The following is a 14,988-nucleotide window of genomic DNA, read 5'->3' as shown; positions in this document are numbered from 1 at the left end:
AGTGCCATTTTTTATTAATAACATTTCAAAAACACTTCATCTAATACTAAGCATCAATGATCGTTAGTTAGTAATATAACCCAACTAAGTGAGTTGGGGTCGAGTCCTAAGAGAGTGGTTCCTACTCAAGAATCAAAAGAAAAGCACGAATATGTTCAAGTCAATTATAGGTAAAAACATTTACGAATAAAAGGATGGCTTAAGTTTTGGGTGACACAAGAATAACAGGAGATTTGGTTTCAAATATCCGCTACAACAACAAATAACATGAAAATAACAAGTATGGAGACGGTTTCCAGGGATGCGATTAGATTATGGGCTAAGGTAGACAAATGGGTGATTGCAATTAATAGTAAATAGTTCTAAATCAGTTAATAAGATAGACTTTAGTGGTTCTCTCAAACAATTTACGCCGAATCAAATTGGTTTCTCTCGAACACCAATAAGGAACAATTAATAACAACCTACACTTTAGTCCATTCACTCTCTCAAGCTAAATGTGGGGAAAAGGGTTTAGGATTCACTCTCACGAGCTAAACCCATAACAACCCAATACCCACGAACCATCAAATCAGTAATCTTGATTTTAAAACCTCTCTCTCGAGCAAACCAAAAACACGAAGGTAGAGTTGCATTTGCAACTACAACCCTTTAGATTTATCCACAATTACTGAATGAAATCACTTTTAAATAGTGTTTACACTATAAATTAACAATACCTAGCATCTAAATCAACCCATAATCACATCCCAAGAATTGGGGTTTTAGCTAGACATTATAAAAAGATAGAAATCGTTAACAAATTTTGTTTCCATCAACTGGGTACGATTAATATTGTTTTGACAAAGGTCTAAGATGAAGAATCTTCAACACCCACTTCCAATTTCTCAGAAATAGAAATCTTTAAAGCTAAGAAAATATTGTCTCAAAAATTAGTTCTCAGCTTTTTAGCTTTAAAACTGAACAATAATGAAAGCTATTGAATGCTAGATTAAAAATATGATACTAAACTAAAAATTCAAACATGTAATTATAGTCGCCAAAAATGTGTTGCGAAGTGCCATTCAGCACAATAAGTCAGGATCGCCGATACACTCAACGATCTGCATTTTGGTCAATTGCGTCGCCTTTTTGCTTTGGCCTTCAACAACTTCAAGCTCTGCAACTTTGGTCGATATGGTACTGCATCGTGGAACCGTTCCGCGACTCGTTGACTACTCCTTTCTATCACTGACTTGATTTACTCCTTCAAGGCTTGGCACACTGGAACATTAGGCAAGACCATAGCTATTCGGCGACTCGCCCAATGGTTTAGGCGATCCTCAGGCCTTCTTTTGTTCATTCTTTCGGCTGCCTTGTTCCTTTTTGCTCATTAGTGTCCATCCTTTGTTTCTCAATCCGAATACCTAAAAATCAAGGATTTACATCAGTAATTGGCACAAAATATGCATTTGAGGACACTAAATCTATTAAAATAATGCCTTAAATGAGTCCAAATCGTGGACTAATCAATGGATCACCCACACATTTCTTGAACAACGAAATGTTAAAATCAGATGCACTGCTGCTAGTTCTGCTAGTAGCCCTAACTCATAAGCCACTTTACCTACTCTTTTCAAGACCTTGTAAGGGCCTACATATCTAGAATTTAGCTTTCCTTTCTTGCCAAATCTTATCACCCCCTTCATAGGTGACACTTAAAGAAAAACCCAATCATCAACTTGGAACTCTAAGTTCCTTATCCTTACATTTGCATAGGACTTCTGGCGACTCTGGGCTGTCCTAAGTCTATCTCTAATTAGCTGAACTTTTTCCATGGCATCATGAACCGAATCTGGCTCTATCAAGGTGGCTTCACCTACTTGAAACCAACCAATTGGATCTATATCTACGCCCATAAAATGCGTCGTAAGGGGACATCTGAATACTATAATGGTAGCTAATATTGTAGGCGAACTCAATAAGGGGAAGGTGATCATCCCAACAAGCATTGAAATTGATCATGCAAGCTCTCAACATGTCCTCTAAGGTCTCAATGTTAGGCTCTGCCTGTCCATCCGTCAGTGGATGAAATGATGTGCTAAGATTAACCTGAGTACCAAGACCTTTCTGAAATGACTTCTGAAAATAAGAGGTAAACTGAGGACCTCTATCTGAAATGATAGACAAAGGAACCCCATGCAACCTGACTATCTCATTAATGTAAATCTTGGCATAGACCTCCGCCAAATTTGTAGTCTTAACAGCCAAAAAGCACGCATAATTAGTAACTCTATCAACTATCACTGAAATGGAGTCATGTTGTCTGTGACTACGAGGTAAACCTGTAATGAAGTCCATGTTGATCACTTCCCACTTCCAAGTTGTAAAGTTGATGTCTTGAGTAATACCTCCTAGTTTCTGATGTTCTACCTTCACTTGTTGGCAATTAGGGCACTTATCCATAAAATCCGCAATATCCCTTTCCATACCATTTCACTAAAAGACTTTTCGCAGATTGCGGTACATCTTAGTGGCACCTGGATGAATAGAATACCTGGAGTTATGGGCTTCTGCAAGATTCTACTATCTCAACTCACCCACCTTAGGAATACATAGTCAACCCTGATAGTGAAGCACACCATCTCCCCCTTTGGAGAAAACCTCAACTCTCTGCTGATGGAGTATACCCTTTAGTCAAAGCAATATAGGATCACTATCTTGTTATTCCTAAAACTTCGCTACCAATGAAAATTCTCACCCATTCTGAACTGTTACACCACCATGTGATATGCTCATAAGGCAAACTCCCAAATGAGCAAGCCTGTGAACATCCTTTGCTAGTTCTTTTCTTTCTTCTTCAACATATGCTACACTACCCATAGATAGTCTACTAAGATCATCTGCTACTACATTTGCCTTACCTGGATGGTAATGTACACTCATATTATAATCCTTGAGGATCTCAAGCCATCTCCTTTGGCAAAGATTGAACTATGTCTGGGTGAACACATATTGAAGGTTCTTATGGTCTGTGAACACATTTACGTGAACACCATACAAGTAATGTCTCCAAATCTTAAGTACAAACACCACTACTGCAAGCTCGAGGTCATGAGTTAGATAGTTATTCTCATGCACCTTAAGCTGTCTAGAAGCATATGTTATAACCTTACCTCACTGCATCAACACATAACCTAGGATCACTCTAGATGCATCACAATAGATAACATAACCGTTTAAACCCTCTGGTAGAGTCAAAACAGGAGATGTAGTCAACTTAGTTTTCAGTTTTACGAAAAAATTTTCACAATCATTTGACCACTAAAACTTGACCTTTTTCTGAGTTAACTTATTTAATGGAGATGTTATGGATGAAAATCCTTCCCCAAACCTTATGTAGTTACTAACCAAACCCAAAAAACTTCTGATATCTGAAGGAAAGTTAGGTTTGGGCCATTGTTTCACTGTTTCTATTTTCTGAGTATCCACTCGGATCCCTTCGCTAGACAGAATAGGCCCAAGCAAAGCAACATACTGCAACGAAAAATTACATTTACGAAACTTAGTAAATAATTGACGATCTTTGACATTTGTAGGACAACCCTCAAATGAGTCACATGTTCTTCCTGTTTCTTAAAGTAAATAAGGACATCATCAATAAAGACGATAACGAACAAGTCCAAATACTGATTGAACACCCTTTTCATCAAATCCATGAAAGATGCAGGAGCATTGGTTAGTCCAAATGACATAACAACCAATTCATAATGACCATATCGAGTCCTGAAGGCTATTTTCAGAATGACACTATCTCTGACTCTAAGCTGATGATAATCGAATCTGAGGTCTATCTTTGAGAAATGACTAGCACACTGAAGTTGGTCAAACAAGTCATCAATCCTAGGGATAGGATACTTATTCTTGATTGTGACCTTATTCAACCGTCTATAAATGCACATCCTGAAAGAACCATCTTTCTTCTTCACGAACAACACTGATGCACCCTATGGGGAAATACTAGGTCTAATGAAGCCCTTATCTAGAAGGTCTTTCAACTGCTCTTTCAATTCCTTAATCTCTGCTAGAGCCATTATGTATGAAGGAATAGAAATAGGCTGGGTATTAGGAAAGAGATCAATTCCAAAGTGGCTTTCCCTTTCAAGAGAAACTCCAGGAAGATCTTGTGGAAACACTTCTATAAACTCATTAACCACTAGAACTGACTCAAGAATTTGAAATGAATCAACCCATAGGTGCTAAGCTACTACTCTTCCATTCTAAGATTAGTTCGTCTAGAAACTGAAAACGAACAATCTTAGTTCTACAATCGATTGAGGCATAACATGAATGTAACCAATCCATGTCTAGATTGGCATCAAAGTATATCATTTATAACTCTACAAGAAATGTTGAGGTGACTTTCTGGGAGACTGTGACAGGGCAATTACTGTATACCTGTCTAGCAATAACTGGGTTGTCGACTGGAGTAGAGACTAAGAATGGTTCTGGGAGAGTTTCTGGACTAACACTGAAGTTTACAGCTTTAAAGGGAGTTACAAAAGACAAAGTAGCCCTTATTGTCTTTCTATTGAGTGAACCATATGTGAGCCACATCCTTAAGCTGGTAGGATGCCAACTCAACATTACCATTACCAGTCACTTGCATCACTCCAAGGATTTTCTTAACTTCATCAATGATGTTCTATAGATATCATCAATCTGCGATCCTAAGAACTCAAGTGGATTCATCCTAACAAAATCACGAACCCTGGCTGCTACTGATCCACTACTACAATTTGTTGGAACTGGAGCCTGTTGGTTGTTCTGGTTAGTCACACTCGAAGCCAAAAGCTAAATGGCGTTCTAAAACTCAGCATTCAAAACTTCCTGATCTGGGACTGGAGGAGTTACATTAGCATTACATGCATTCACATTCTTCCGTAAGCTCTATGAGGAGGCATGATAGAAAATGCATAACGTTGAGTTAGAAACAAGGAATTAGGTCATACCTTACGAACAATAAGAGTAGCAAAGAAATTGAAGTTTTCCTAAAACAATTTGTAGCCTCCCTCTCATTAGATATGGTGCACTTCACACCCATGAAAAGGACTCTACTTAGTGCAGCTTTCAGACATACGAGGACTCTTAAACCTACTGCTTTGATACAATGTTTGTCAGACCTCGAAGGTACTCCCAGGACCCAGACATGGGACCTAGGATCCTGAGTAACCCCAAGCTAACCCTACTATCATATCATAAGGATACTAAATAAATTGAGGTAAGAAAACACTGTGAGGAAGCTTAATTATAAGATAAACTAAAATTATATGATCGGGAATACCCATAATTATCTGAATATATAACAACTTACAATTTAACAACAACTTAAAGGTCAAACTCAAATGCTAAAGCTAAAACTAACTATGTTAGAAATAAGCATCTAAGTGACTATAAGTGTTGGGACATACCCCAGCTAAATCTAGTAAAACTGAAACTAAAGACTAAAAGCAAAAGAAACATGCTTGTCGTCCTCAGGAAATGAGGACTCACCACTGATGCTGCTGAACTGAAGATCGGGAACCGATCTATACGTGATCTGGAAACTGAGGACCTCAACCTACATCATGAGAAGATGTAGCATAGATTATGCGTCAGTACTTGAAAGGTACTGAGTATCCAAGATAGAATAAAGCTAAACAACATACATAACTGAACAAACATATAACTGAGCAATGAAATGAGATAGGCATGATACTATACCGAAAATATTGAACATGAACTAACTGAGTGCAATGATTAAGTTTATAACATGCTGAGACTGAAATCTGACTGTAAGTGATAACATGGTCAATGCAATAGAATTTGACTGTAAGGGAGCTACTAATAACCGAGATAATGCCACATGAGCTAAATGTGGAGTTTGATGTCTACGCCCCATCAAGAGGACCCAATATACCCTGCCAGAGGTATAGAGGTATGACTTATGTGATAACTAAATTGATTCTCACAGATGGGAATTACAATATACGGGGCCCGTAATTCTGGGACTTGAGGGTCAATGACCCTAGTCCACTCGGTATGAAGCTACTCCCAATTGATTATGTAATTAACAATTTATGACTGAATTTTTATAACACTACATAAAACAAAATACAAACATGCTAACCAAAAATGCAACATTAATATGATAATAATGAAACATTCAAATCTGAGGCATGTATTACTGAGTTAACTCACCTAGCATGTGTAATTCATGAACTAAAAGAACTAAATAGCTAGTGTTCAAAATTTATGAAAGAATCTACAAAATGTAATACTAAAATCATGATAATCTGATTTGGATCATTCTAACAACTAAAACCCAACAATTTCTAACATTGAAGAAACACTAAGTCTAGATAATATTAAGGGACTCAAGAATCTCTCTGAATTCTAAAGACCTAATGGGTGAAAGGAACCCCCTAGTGAAATCCCACATACCTGGTGACGAATTCAATGAGAGATCTTTCAATTGCGGGGCTGAAACTGATGAAAACCTGCTACATTCTTGCACTAGGGCTTGGTCGTCTCTTTCTCCTTCTTTTTGTTCAACTTGGATGAATTTTGGAGAATGAGTTACCTAGGATAAGTTATAATAAGTTTACTAGGCTAAAACTGACCAAAATTACGTTGTTTAGGGGTTAAACAACGTAGTTTAGGGGTCTAACACATAGGGAAAAGACCAAATAACCCCTGACTTAAAAGCTATCAGGGTCACCGACGGACCAAACCGACGAACCGTGAATGAACCGATGGTCCGTTCTGGTCAGCTGCTGATTGACACTATGAGCTGAATTTTGGGGGTCTGACCTACGGCTCTGGACCACGGACCATAGTTTGTCCTACGGTCCGTAGGTCCTGCCGTGGGCCTACCCTTATCTGATTTTCCTGGGCCTTTTCTAGGAGGGGCTGTAGGTGGTGAACCACGGACCACCAGGATGGACCATGGATCACCCTACGGTCCATGGGTGGTGCCCGTCAGTGGCACCTACAACTTTTGAAATCTGCATTTTGGTTGTTCTAGCATACGGGGTGTTATATTCTCTAATCGACAACTATCAGTATAAGCTATGTGATGATACAACGTCTATCCCACGCCTCTAGAATCGTCCGATCCTTTGCCAAGGTATAACACCTCTCAACTAAGTGGATCGACTAGTCTATGCGAAAAAGCATTAAGGAATCATCTAAAAAGTATGACTCATTCTACCCATGTTGGCTACATGGTTTATGGAGACTTGAGTTATTATGAACTCGTCCCCATATCTGTGCTCAATACTATACTCCCAAAATATGCTCATCTCATATGTTTAAAAACATAACTCTTTCTATGGTTTTAGATAATTACTCAAAAACTAGCTCAAAGGCTCTCTTGGAAGTCGGTGTCTCCTCTCTTGTTTATATGTGAAAACATTTACTCTTTAGGAATACTTAGTTCCCATATAGTCTATTGAAGAAAATAAACTTCACCTTTACTCTTACTCAACTCAATGCTCAAATCTTAAAACAAGTTTAAAGCATTTGTAAAAGACTTCTTAAAATATGGTTCATGCCGAATTATGGACGGGAACGACTCAATGCATGGTTTTCAAGCTTTCGCATAGTATCTCTTATTTCAGTATATTTTAGTATGCTTATGATATGCCAGCTAAGGGTTAGCTTGGGGTCACTTGTGATCCTAGTACCCGTGATTAGATAAAGGGGGTAGCCTCGGGGCATGACAACTTGTTATCAGAGCATTAGGTTTAAGAGTCCTAGGATGTCTGAAAAGCCGCACTAAGTAGAGTAACTTTCATGAGTGTGAAGCGCGCCACACCTATGAGGAGGAGGCTACAAAGTGTTTTTGGGAAAACTTCACTTTTTTGTTATTCCTATTATGCGTGGGTGTGATCTTATTTCTAACTCGACATTATCCATTCAGATCATGCCTCCTCATAGAGCTTACGCAAGGAATGCCAATGACAAAAATGCTAACGCAATTCCTCTAGTCCCAGACCACTCAAGACTTAGAACTTCAAAATATTACTTCTCTAAAAAATGCTCAATTTATGAAGTTCATGTGGAATTTACGAACATGAATGAATCAACTCGAGGGTCTAATTGACAATATGGAAATCATGTATACAACTCTTCTCATTCTCATAGTTAATTGTTCTAGTCTTGAAACAAGTTATTTGAAGTTGTAGAAGACACCTCAAAAGGACTCAACGGGACTTTCTTAGAATGTTTGAAAGAATTCTCAAAACTTAACTCTTAGCTCTACCTTGAAGTTAAATTATGAATTATGAATTCAAGGTTATGATTCATGTTATGAATGATTTCTAGGTGTTTAGAAGAAGTTTAGTGTAGTTAGAATCAAAGGGTGTGAAGGTACACTTAAAAGTGACTCAAACGGGACAACCTACGAAAATAGAGTGGGCGCAGGTGACCATGGCTCATTCCTGGTGCGAGGCGTTGATGAGTCAACAATTTGGAATCATTTAGGGATTTATTTGGATAGATTTAGTGTCCTCAAATGCTTATTTTGTGCCAATAACTGATGTAAAATCCTTGTTTTCCAGGTATTTGGATAGATGAACAAAGAATGGACACTAACGAGCAAAAAGGAACAAGGCGGCTGAAAGAATGAATAAATGAAGGCATTTCAATCTCCCAATCCATTGGGTGAATCGCCGAGTGGCTATTACCTCGCCTAAAGTTCCAGTGTGCCAAGCCTTGAAGGAGAAAATCAAGTCGGCGAGAGAAAGGAGTAGTCAGTTAGTCGTCGAATGGTTCTGCGATGCAGAGTTGGATCACCCAAAGTTACAGAACTTGAGGATGCTGAAGACCAAAGCAAAAAGGTTATGGAACGGACCAAAAGACAGATCGTCGAGTTGATCGGCAATCCCGACTTACTACATCGAATAGCCCTTCGCAACATATTTTTGGCAACTATAAATACATTTTCAAACATTATGTTTAGTATCAAATTTTATTCTAAACAGTCATTAGAGTAATATTTTAGTTTGAACTCTGAGTTTGGAGACATATATTTTCCTGAGCTTTGAAGAATTGAAGTTTTCCATTTTTGAGAAACTAGAAGTGGGTCTTTGATATTCTTCAACTTGGACCATTGTAAAGACGACATTAATCATACCCAGTTAATGGAAACACAATTTGGTAAAGATTTCTATCTTTTTATGATGTCTAGCTAAAACCCTAATTATTGGGGTGTGACTATGTTATAATGGGTTGATTTAGCTTGTGGGTATTGTTTATTGTTAGTGTAAATGTTATTTTAAAGTGATTTCAGGTTATAGTTGCAAATCCAACTCTACTTTTGTATTTTTGACTTGCTTGAGAGAGGGGTTTAAAACCAAGATTACTAATTTGATGGTGTGTTGGTTTTGGGTTTTCATAGGTTCTACTAGAGAGCGTGAATCTTAAACCCTTTTCCACACATTCAACTCGAGAGATTGAATGGACTAAAGCGTAGGTTGTTCTTAATTGCAGCTTGTTGGTGTTCGAGAGAAACCAACTTGATTCTGGGTAAATTGTTTGAGAGAAAGTTTATCCCTACAAAAGTCTAGCTTAGTCATTGATTTACAACTATTCACTATCAATTGCAACTACCCATTTGTGTACCTTAGCTTATAATCCAATCACATCCTAAGAACCTGTCTCATTACTTGTTAATTTGTGTTATTTGTTGTTGTCGTAGTTGATAATTGCAATAAAAAAACCCCATGTTATTTGACACTTGTGTCGCTTTTAAATTTTAAGTATGCTTTTATTTGTAAATGTCTTTACTTGTGATTGACTTCAACATATTCAAACTTTGCTCTAGATTCTCAAACACGTACCCTTGCTTGTGAGATTCGACCCCAACTCATTTAGTTGGGTTATATGCTGACTAACGATCGTTGACTCTTACAACTAGATTAAGTGTCTTTGATAGCGTTATTCAATCAAAATGGCACCGCTGCTGGGGAGTAGTGTTAGTTGAGAATTTTTAGTTAAGTTGAATTTTGTTCTTTTTAGTCATAGTGGACTTACTTAAGTTTAAATTTTGTTTTTGTGTTGTTGTTTTGAACAGAAAAAATGAGAATATCTGCTAGCAACAGTGACCCAATGGACCATCCTCCACTGAAAATGATGATGCTTAGGGATAACATCCTAAGCTTAAAAAAATTTAAGGGTGAGTTAGTTTATGAACTGTGGCAAAGGTTTAAGGCTCTATTGCAACAATGCCCAACTCATGGAATTCCAGATAAGATGCTTCTGGAATGTTTCTACTAAGGTCCTGGCCCTGAAAATAGAATAGTGGCTGAAAAAAGCTCTTTAGGTGGTCTCATCCAGCTACCTTATGCAAAAGCAGCCCACCTCCTTGATCACATGGCCAAGACCAACAAGGAGAAAGAAAAATACCAAGAATTGGCCAAATTGTTGACTCAGCTGGATGTCTTGGCCAAAAAAGTCATAGAATTGGAGGTGATTTGCTAAAGGAAAAATGATACATACATCCTCGTGAGGGAAGGAAGCCTAATGATAATGAGGGTAGATGTGTCGAAGAAATGGTCTCAATCATTCTCTAAAAGGTCAATGAGCACGATAGTGTGCTGGAGGAGATAAATGAGAATGTGTTGATGCTAAATCAGATTATAGCCTCTCATTCCATGCTCATTCAGCTAATGGAGTCCTAAATGGACCAAGTGTTGTCTTGTCTCTACCTAGAGCCAGAGAAGGGTTGCCTTATAAAAGGGAGGCAAACCTCACAAATGGAACTTATGTGGAGACTTGCATCGTGCCAAGTCGTTAACTAAGGTGCTTCTTGGGAAGCAACCCAAGGTTTTATCACTTTATTATTGTTTTTGTTTTAAGAATAATCGTGTGTTAATTTTGTAGGTTGAAGTGTGGAAAGTGCAGGTTGGCGAGCCAAAAGTTCGGTCGGTGAATTGCCGAAGAGGTCGGCGTGCCCGACTTGAACTGTCGTTTGACTCAAGAAACCCTAGAGGTTGATTTTGTAAAACTCGACGAGCCCAAGAGTTGTGGAACACTGCATTTACCTCAGTTTGAGGTAAACGGATGGCCCCAATACCTTCCATGAGATGGGGGTCATTAATGTTGGGCTCTTCGACATCATTGAGATTTCCGATATCATCTTGGTGGCCTAGCTGGCTGTCGTTGCTGCCATTAACACTCATGCTTCCTACTTTCAACACAAACAATCGAAACAGAACTGCAAATTAAGTAACTAGAACTACAACTAAGAAGAACAAAAATCCTACTTAACTACAAATTCTCAAATAACACCAGTCCCCGGCAGCGGTGCCATTTTGACTTCATGTATCAGGACACTACTTCGGTTCAAGTGCCAACGATCGTGTGAAGTGATATAACCCAACCAAGGGTTGGGATCGTTCCCACAGGGAGTGGTTTTGAGAGTTAATAGAAAAAGCAAGTTCTAATCAGTCATAGCTATAAATATTAACGAATAAAAACATACTAAGTCTAAAGGGTGATGCAAATGTCAATTATCAATGGGGGTTCGTATTGATTAACAACTAAAAAGAGCAAAAATATACTAAAACGAGATAGGGAGACGGGATTCTTAGGATGTGATAGGAATATGGGTTAAACTAGACTATCGGGTACATGCTTTTGATAGTAAATTGTTGAACATTTGTGACTAGGCTAGACTATAGAGGGGGTAAATACTCTCGCAAGCAACTTACCCCAAATCAACTCGGTTTCTCTTGAACATCGAGTTTCCCCATTTAGCACAGCCTCTGCCTTAGCCCATTCACTCTCTTGAGCTGAATATGTGCGAGAAGGACTAGGATTCACTCTCTCGAGTTGAATCCATGTCGACCCAATACCACTGGCTATCAATTTAGTAGTCTTAGTTTTACGACCCTCTCTCTTGAGCAAGCCAAAAACACTAAGATGAAATCATATTTACAACTACAATCCCATTAAGTTCATACATAACTACTAAATGAAATCACATTTAAACAACAACTATACTATCAACAAGCAAGACCCAACAGATAATTTAGCCCATATTCACATAATCATACCCCAAGAATTGAGGTTTTAGCTAGACATGTAAAAGAGGTAAAAATTGATACCACTATCAGTTTCCATCAACTGGGTATGAAGAATTAAGTCTTAAAACACGTCAAAAGTGAAGAATCTTCGAGACCCACATTCAATTTCTTGGAGTTAAAACCATTTGAATCTTCAAGGTCTTAGAACAAAGTATCCAAAACCCTCTAACACTTATACTCTCTCAAGAACTGTAAAAAAAAATTGAATAATAGAAGTGAAACTAAGCTAGAAATTTAAAACAAGTATTTATAGTGTTTGAAAATTTGTGATGTGAAAGACCATTCGGCGCAGTTAGTCGGGATCGCCGACATACTTAGCGATACGCCCTTTGATATGGTTCATCACCTTTCTGCTTTTGTGTTCAGTCTTTTCGCGTTTTGAGTCATTGGGCAATATGGTACTGTTTCGCGAATTGCTCGACGATGCATCGACTGCTCCTTTTCATTGTAGACCTGACCTTCTCCTTCAAGACTCAGCACACTGGAACATTCGGCGGTATTTAGAACCTTTCGGAGACTCGCCTAATGGATTAGGCAATCCTTAGGAAATATTTTCTCTATTCTTTCAGCCGCTTTGTTCCTTTTTGCTTGATAGCGTCCAAGCTTTGTCTATGAATCAAAATACCTAAAATTTAATGGTTTACATCAGTTATTGAGACAAAATATTCATTTAAGGACACTAATTCTTTTTAAATGTAGTCCTAAATGAGTCCAAATTGTGGATTCATCAACCGTCAGTTGAACAAGGTTACCATCAAGAATAGGTATCCTCTTCCAAGAATTGACGATCTTTTTTATGGGCTTTAGATTGCTACCTGTTTCTCTAAGATAGACCTCACATCAGGCTACCATTTGTTGATGGTAAGGGAATGTGACATTCCAAAGACAACATTTAGGACCCATTATGGTCATTATGAGTTCGTAGATTTGCCCTTTGGTTTGACCAATGCGCCTGCAACATTCATGGACTTCATGAATAGAGTATTCAAGCCTTATTTAGATATGTTTGTTATCGTATTCATTGATGACATACTAATCTATTCGAGGAATGAGGAAGATCATGCTAGCCATCTCATAATAGTTCTCCAAACTGTAAAGGATAGGGAGTTGTATGCCAAGTTCTCTAAGTGTGAGTTTTGGCTTGAATCTGTGGCATTCTTAGACCAAATTCTTTTCAGTGATGGGATTAGAGTTAATACCCAGAAAATAGAGGCAATGCAGAATTGACCTAGACCCACATCTCTAATTGTTATTAGGAGTTTCTTGGGGTTGGTTGTATATTATAGAAGGTTCATAGAGGGATTCGTGTCTATTTTGTCCCCTTTGACCAGGTTGACTTAGAAAATGGTGAAGTTTCAATGGTCTGAATCCTCTGAGAATAGATTTTAGGAATTGAAAAAGAGGTTGATTACTGCCCAGTGTTGACCTTACCAGAAGGTACGCAAGGCTTTGTGGTATATTGTGATGCGTCTAGAGTTGGTTTGGGCTGTGTGTTAATGTAGAATGGTAAAGTTATAGCTATGCCTCTAGACAATTGAAAGTTCACGAGAAGAACTACCCAACATATGACCTAGAGTTGGCTACCATAGTATTTGCTTTGAATTTATGGTTTCATTATTTGTTTGTTGTTTATGTTGATGTATTCACTAATCACAAGAGTCTTTAGTAAATGTTTAGTCAGAAAGAGCTCAATATCAGGCAAAGAAGGTGGTTAGAGTTACTCAAAGATTATGACATGAGTATTCTTTATCATCCAGGTAAGGCTAATGTTGTTGTCGATACCTTGAGTAGGTTGTTTATGGGTAGTACCACCCATTTTGAGGAAGATAAGAAAGGGTTGGCAAAATATGTGCACAGACTTGCACGATTAGGAGCTCGACTAATGGATTCCAGAGAAAGAGGAATAGTGGTGATGAATAGGGTTGAACCATCATTAGTGTCAGAAGTGAAAGAGAAGCAAGACTAAGAACCCATTTTTCTTTAATTAAAGGCAAATGTTCATAAGCTAAAAGTATTGGCTTTTGAAGAAGGGGGAGATGGAGTATTGAGGTATCAAGGTAGGTTGTGTGTACCAAGGTTGGATGAACTCCAAGAGAGAATCATGAAGGAAGCTCATAGCTCCAAATATTATATCCATTCGGGTTCCACAAAGATGTATCATGATTTGAGTGAACTTTATTGGTGGAGTAGTATGAAGAAGGGCATTGCATAGTTTGTTGCTAAGTGCCCAAATTGTCAACAAGTTAAAGTAGACCACCAAAGGCCCGGTGGTTTGGCTCAAAATATAGAACTTCCGAAATGGAAGTGGGAGATGATTAATATGGATTTCATTACTGGGCTACCAAGGTTTCGTAGGCAACATGATTCTATTTGGGTGATTGTTGATAGAATGACGAAATCAACCCACTTTTTGCCGGTAAAGACTACCCATTCAACAGAAGATTATGCTAAGTTGTATATTCAAGAGGTAGTAAGACTTCATGGAGTTCCGGTATCGATTATTTCTAATAGAGGAGCACAATTTAGTGCATAGTTCTGGAAATATTTTTAGAAAGGCTTGGGTTCAAAGGTGAACTTAAGTACTGCTTTTCATCTTCAAATAGATGGTCAAGAAGAGCGCACCATTCAGATCTTAGATTATATGTTGAGGGCCTGTGTGATTGATTTCAAAGGTAATTGGAATGAGCACTCACCTCTCATAGAATTTGCTTACAACAATAGTTACCACTCTAGCATCCAAATGGCTCCTTATGAAGCTCTTTATAGGAGAAGGTGCAGATCTCCAATTGGATGGTTTGAAGTTGGTGAAGAAGGGTTGGTAGGACCAAATTTAGTTCATCAAGCTATGGAGAAAGTGAAAGTCATTCAAGAGAGGTTT

This window comes from Solanum stenotomum, chromosome 2, assembly GCF_019186545.1.
Source record: "Solanum stenotomum isolate F172 chromosome 2, ASM1918654v1, whole genome shotgun sequence".
In the NCBI taxonomy this organism is placed as follows: domain Eukaryota; kingdom Viridiplantae; phylum Streptophyta; class Magnoliopsida; order Solanales; family Solanaceae; genus Solanum; species Solanum stenotomum.
Note: the sequence above shows the minus strand (reverse complement) of the source record.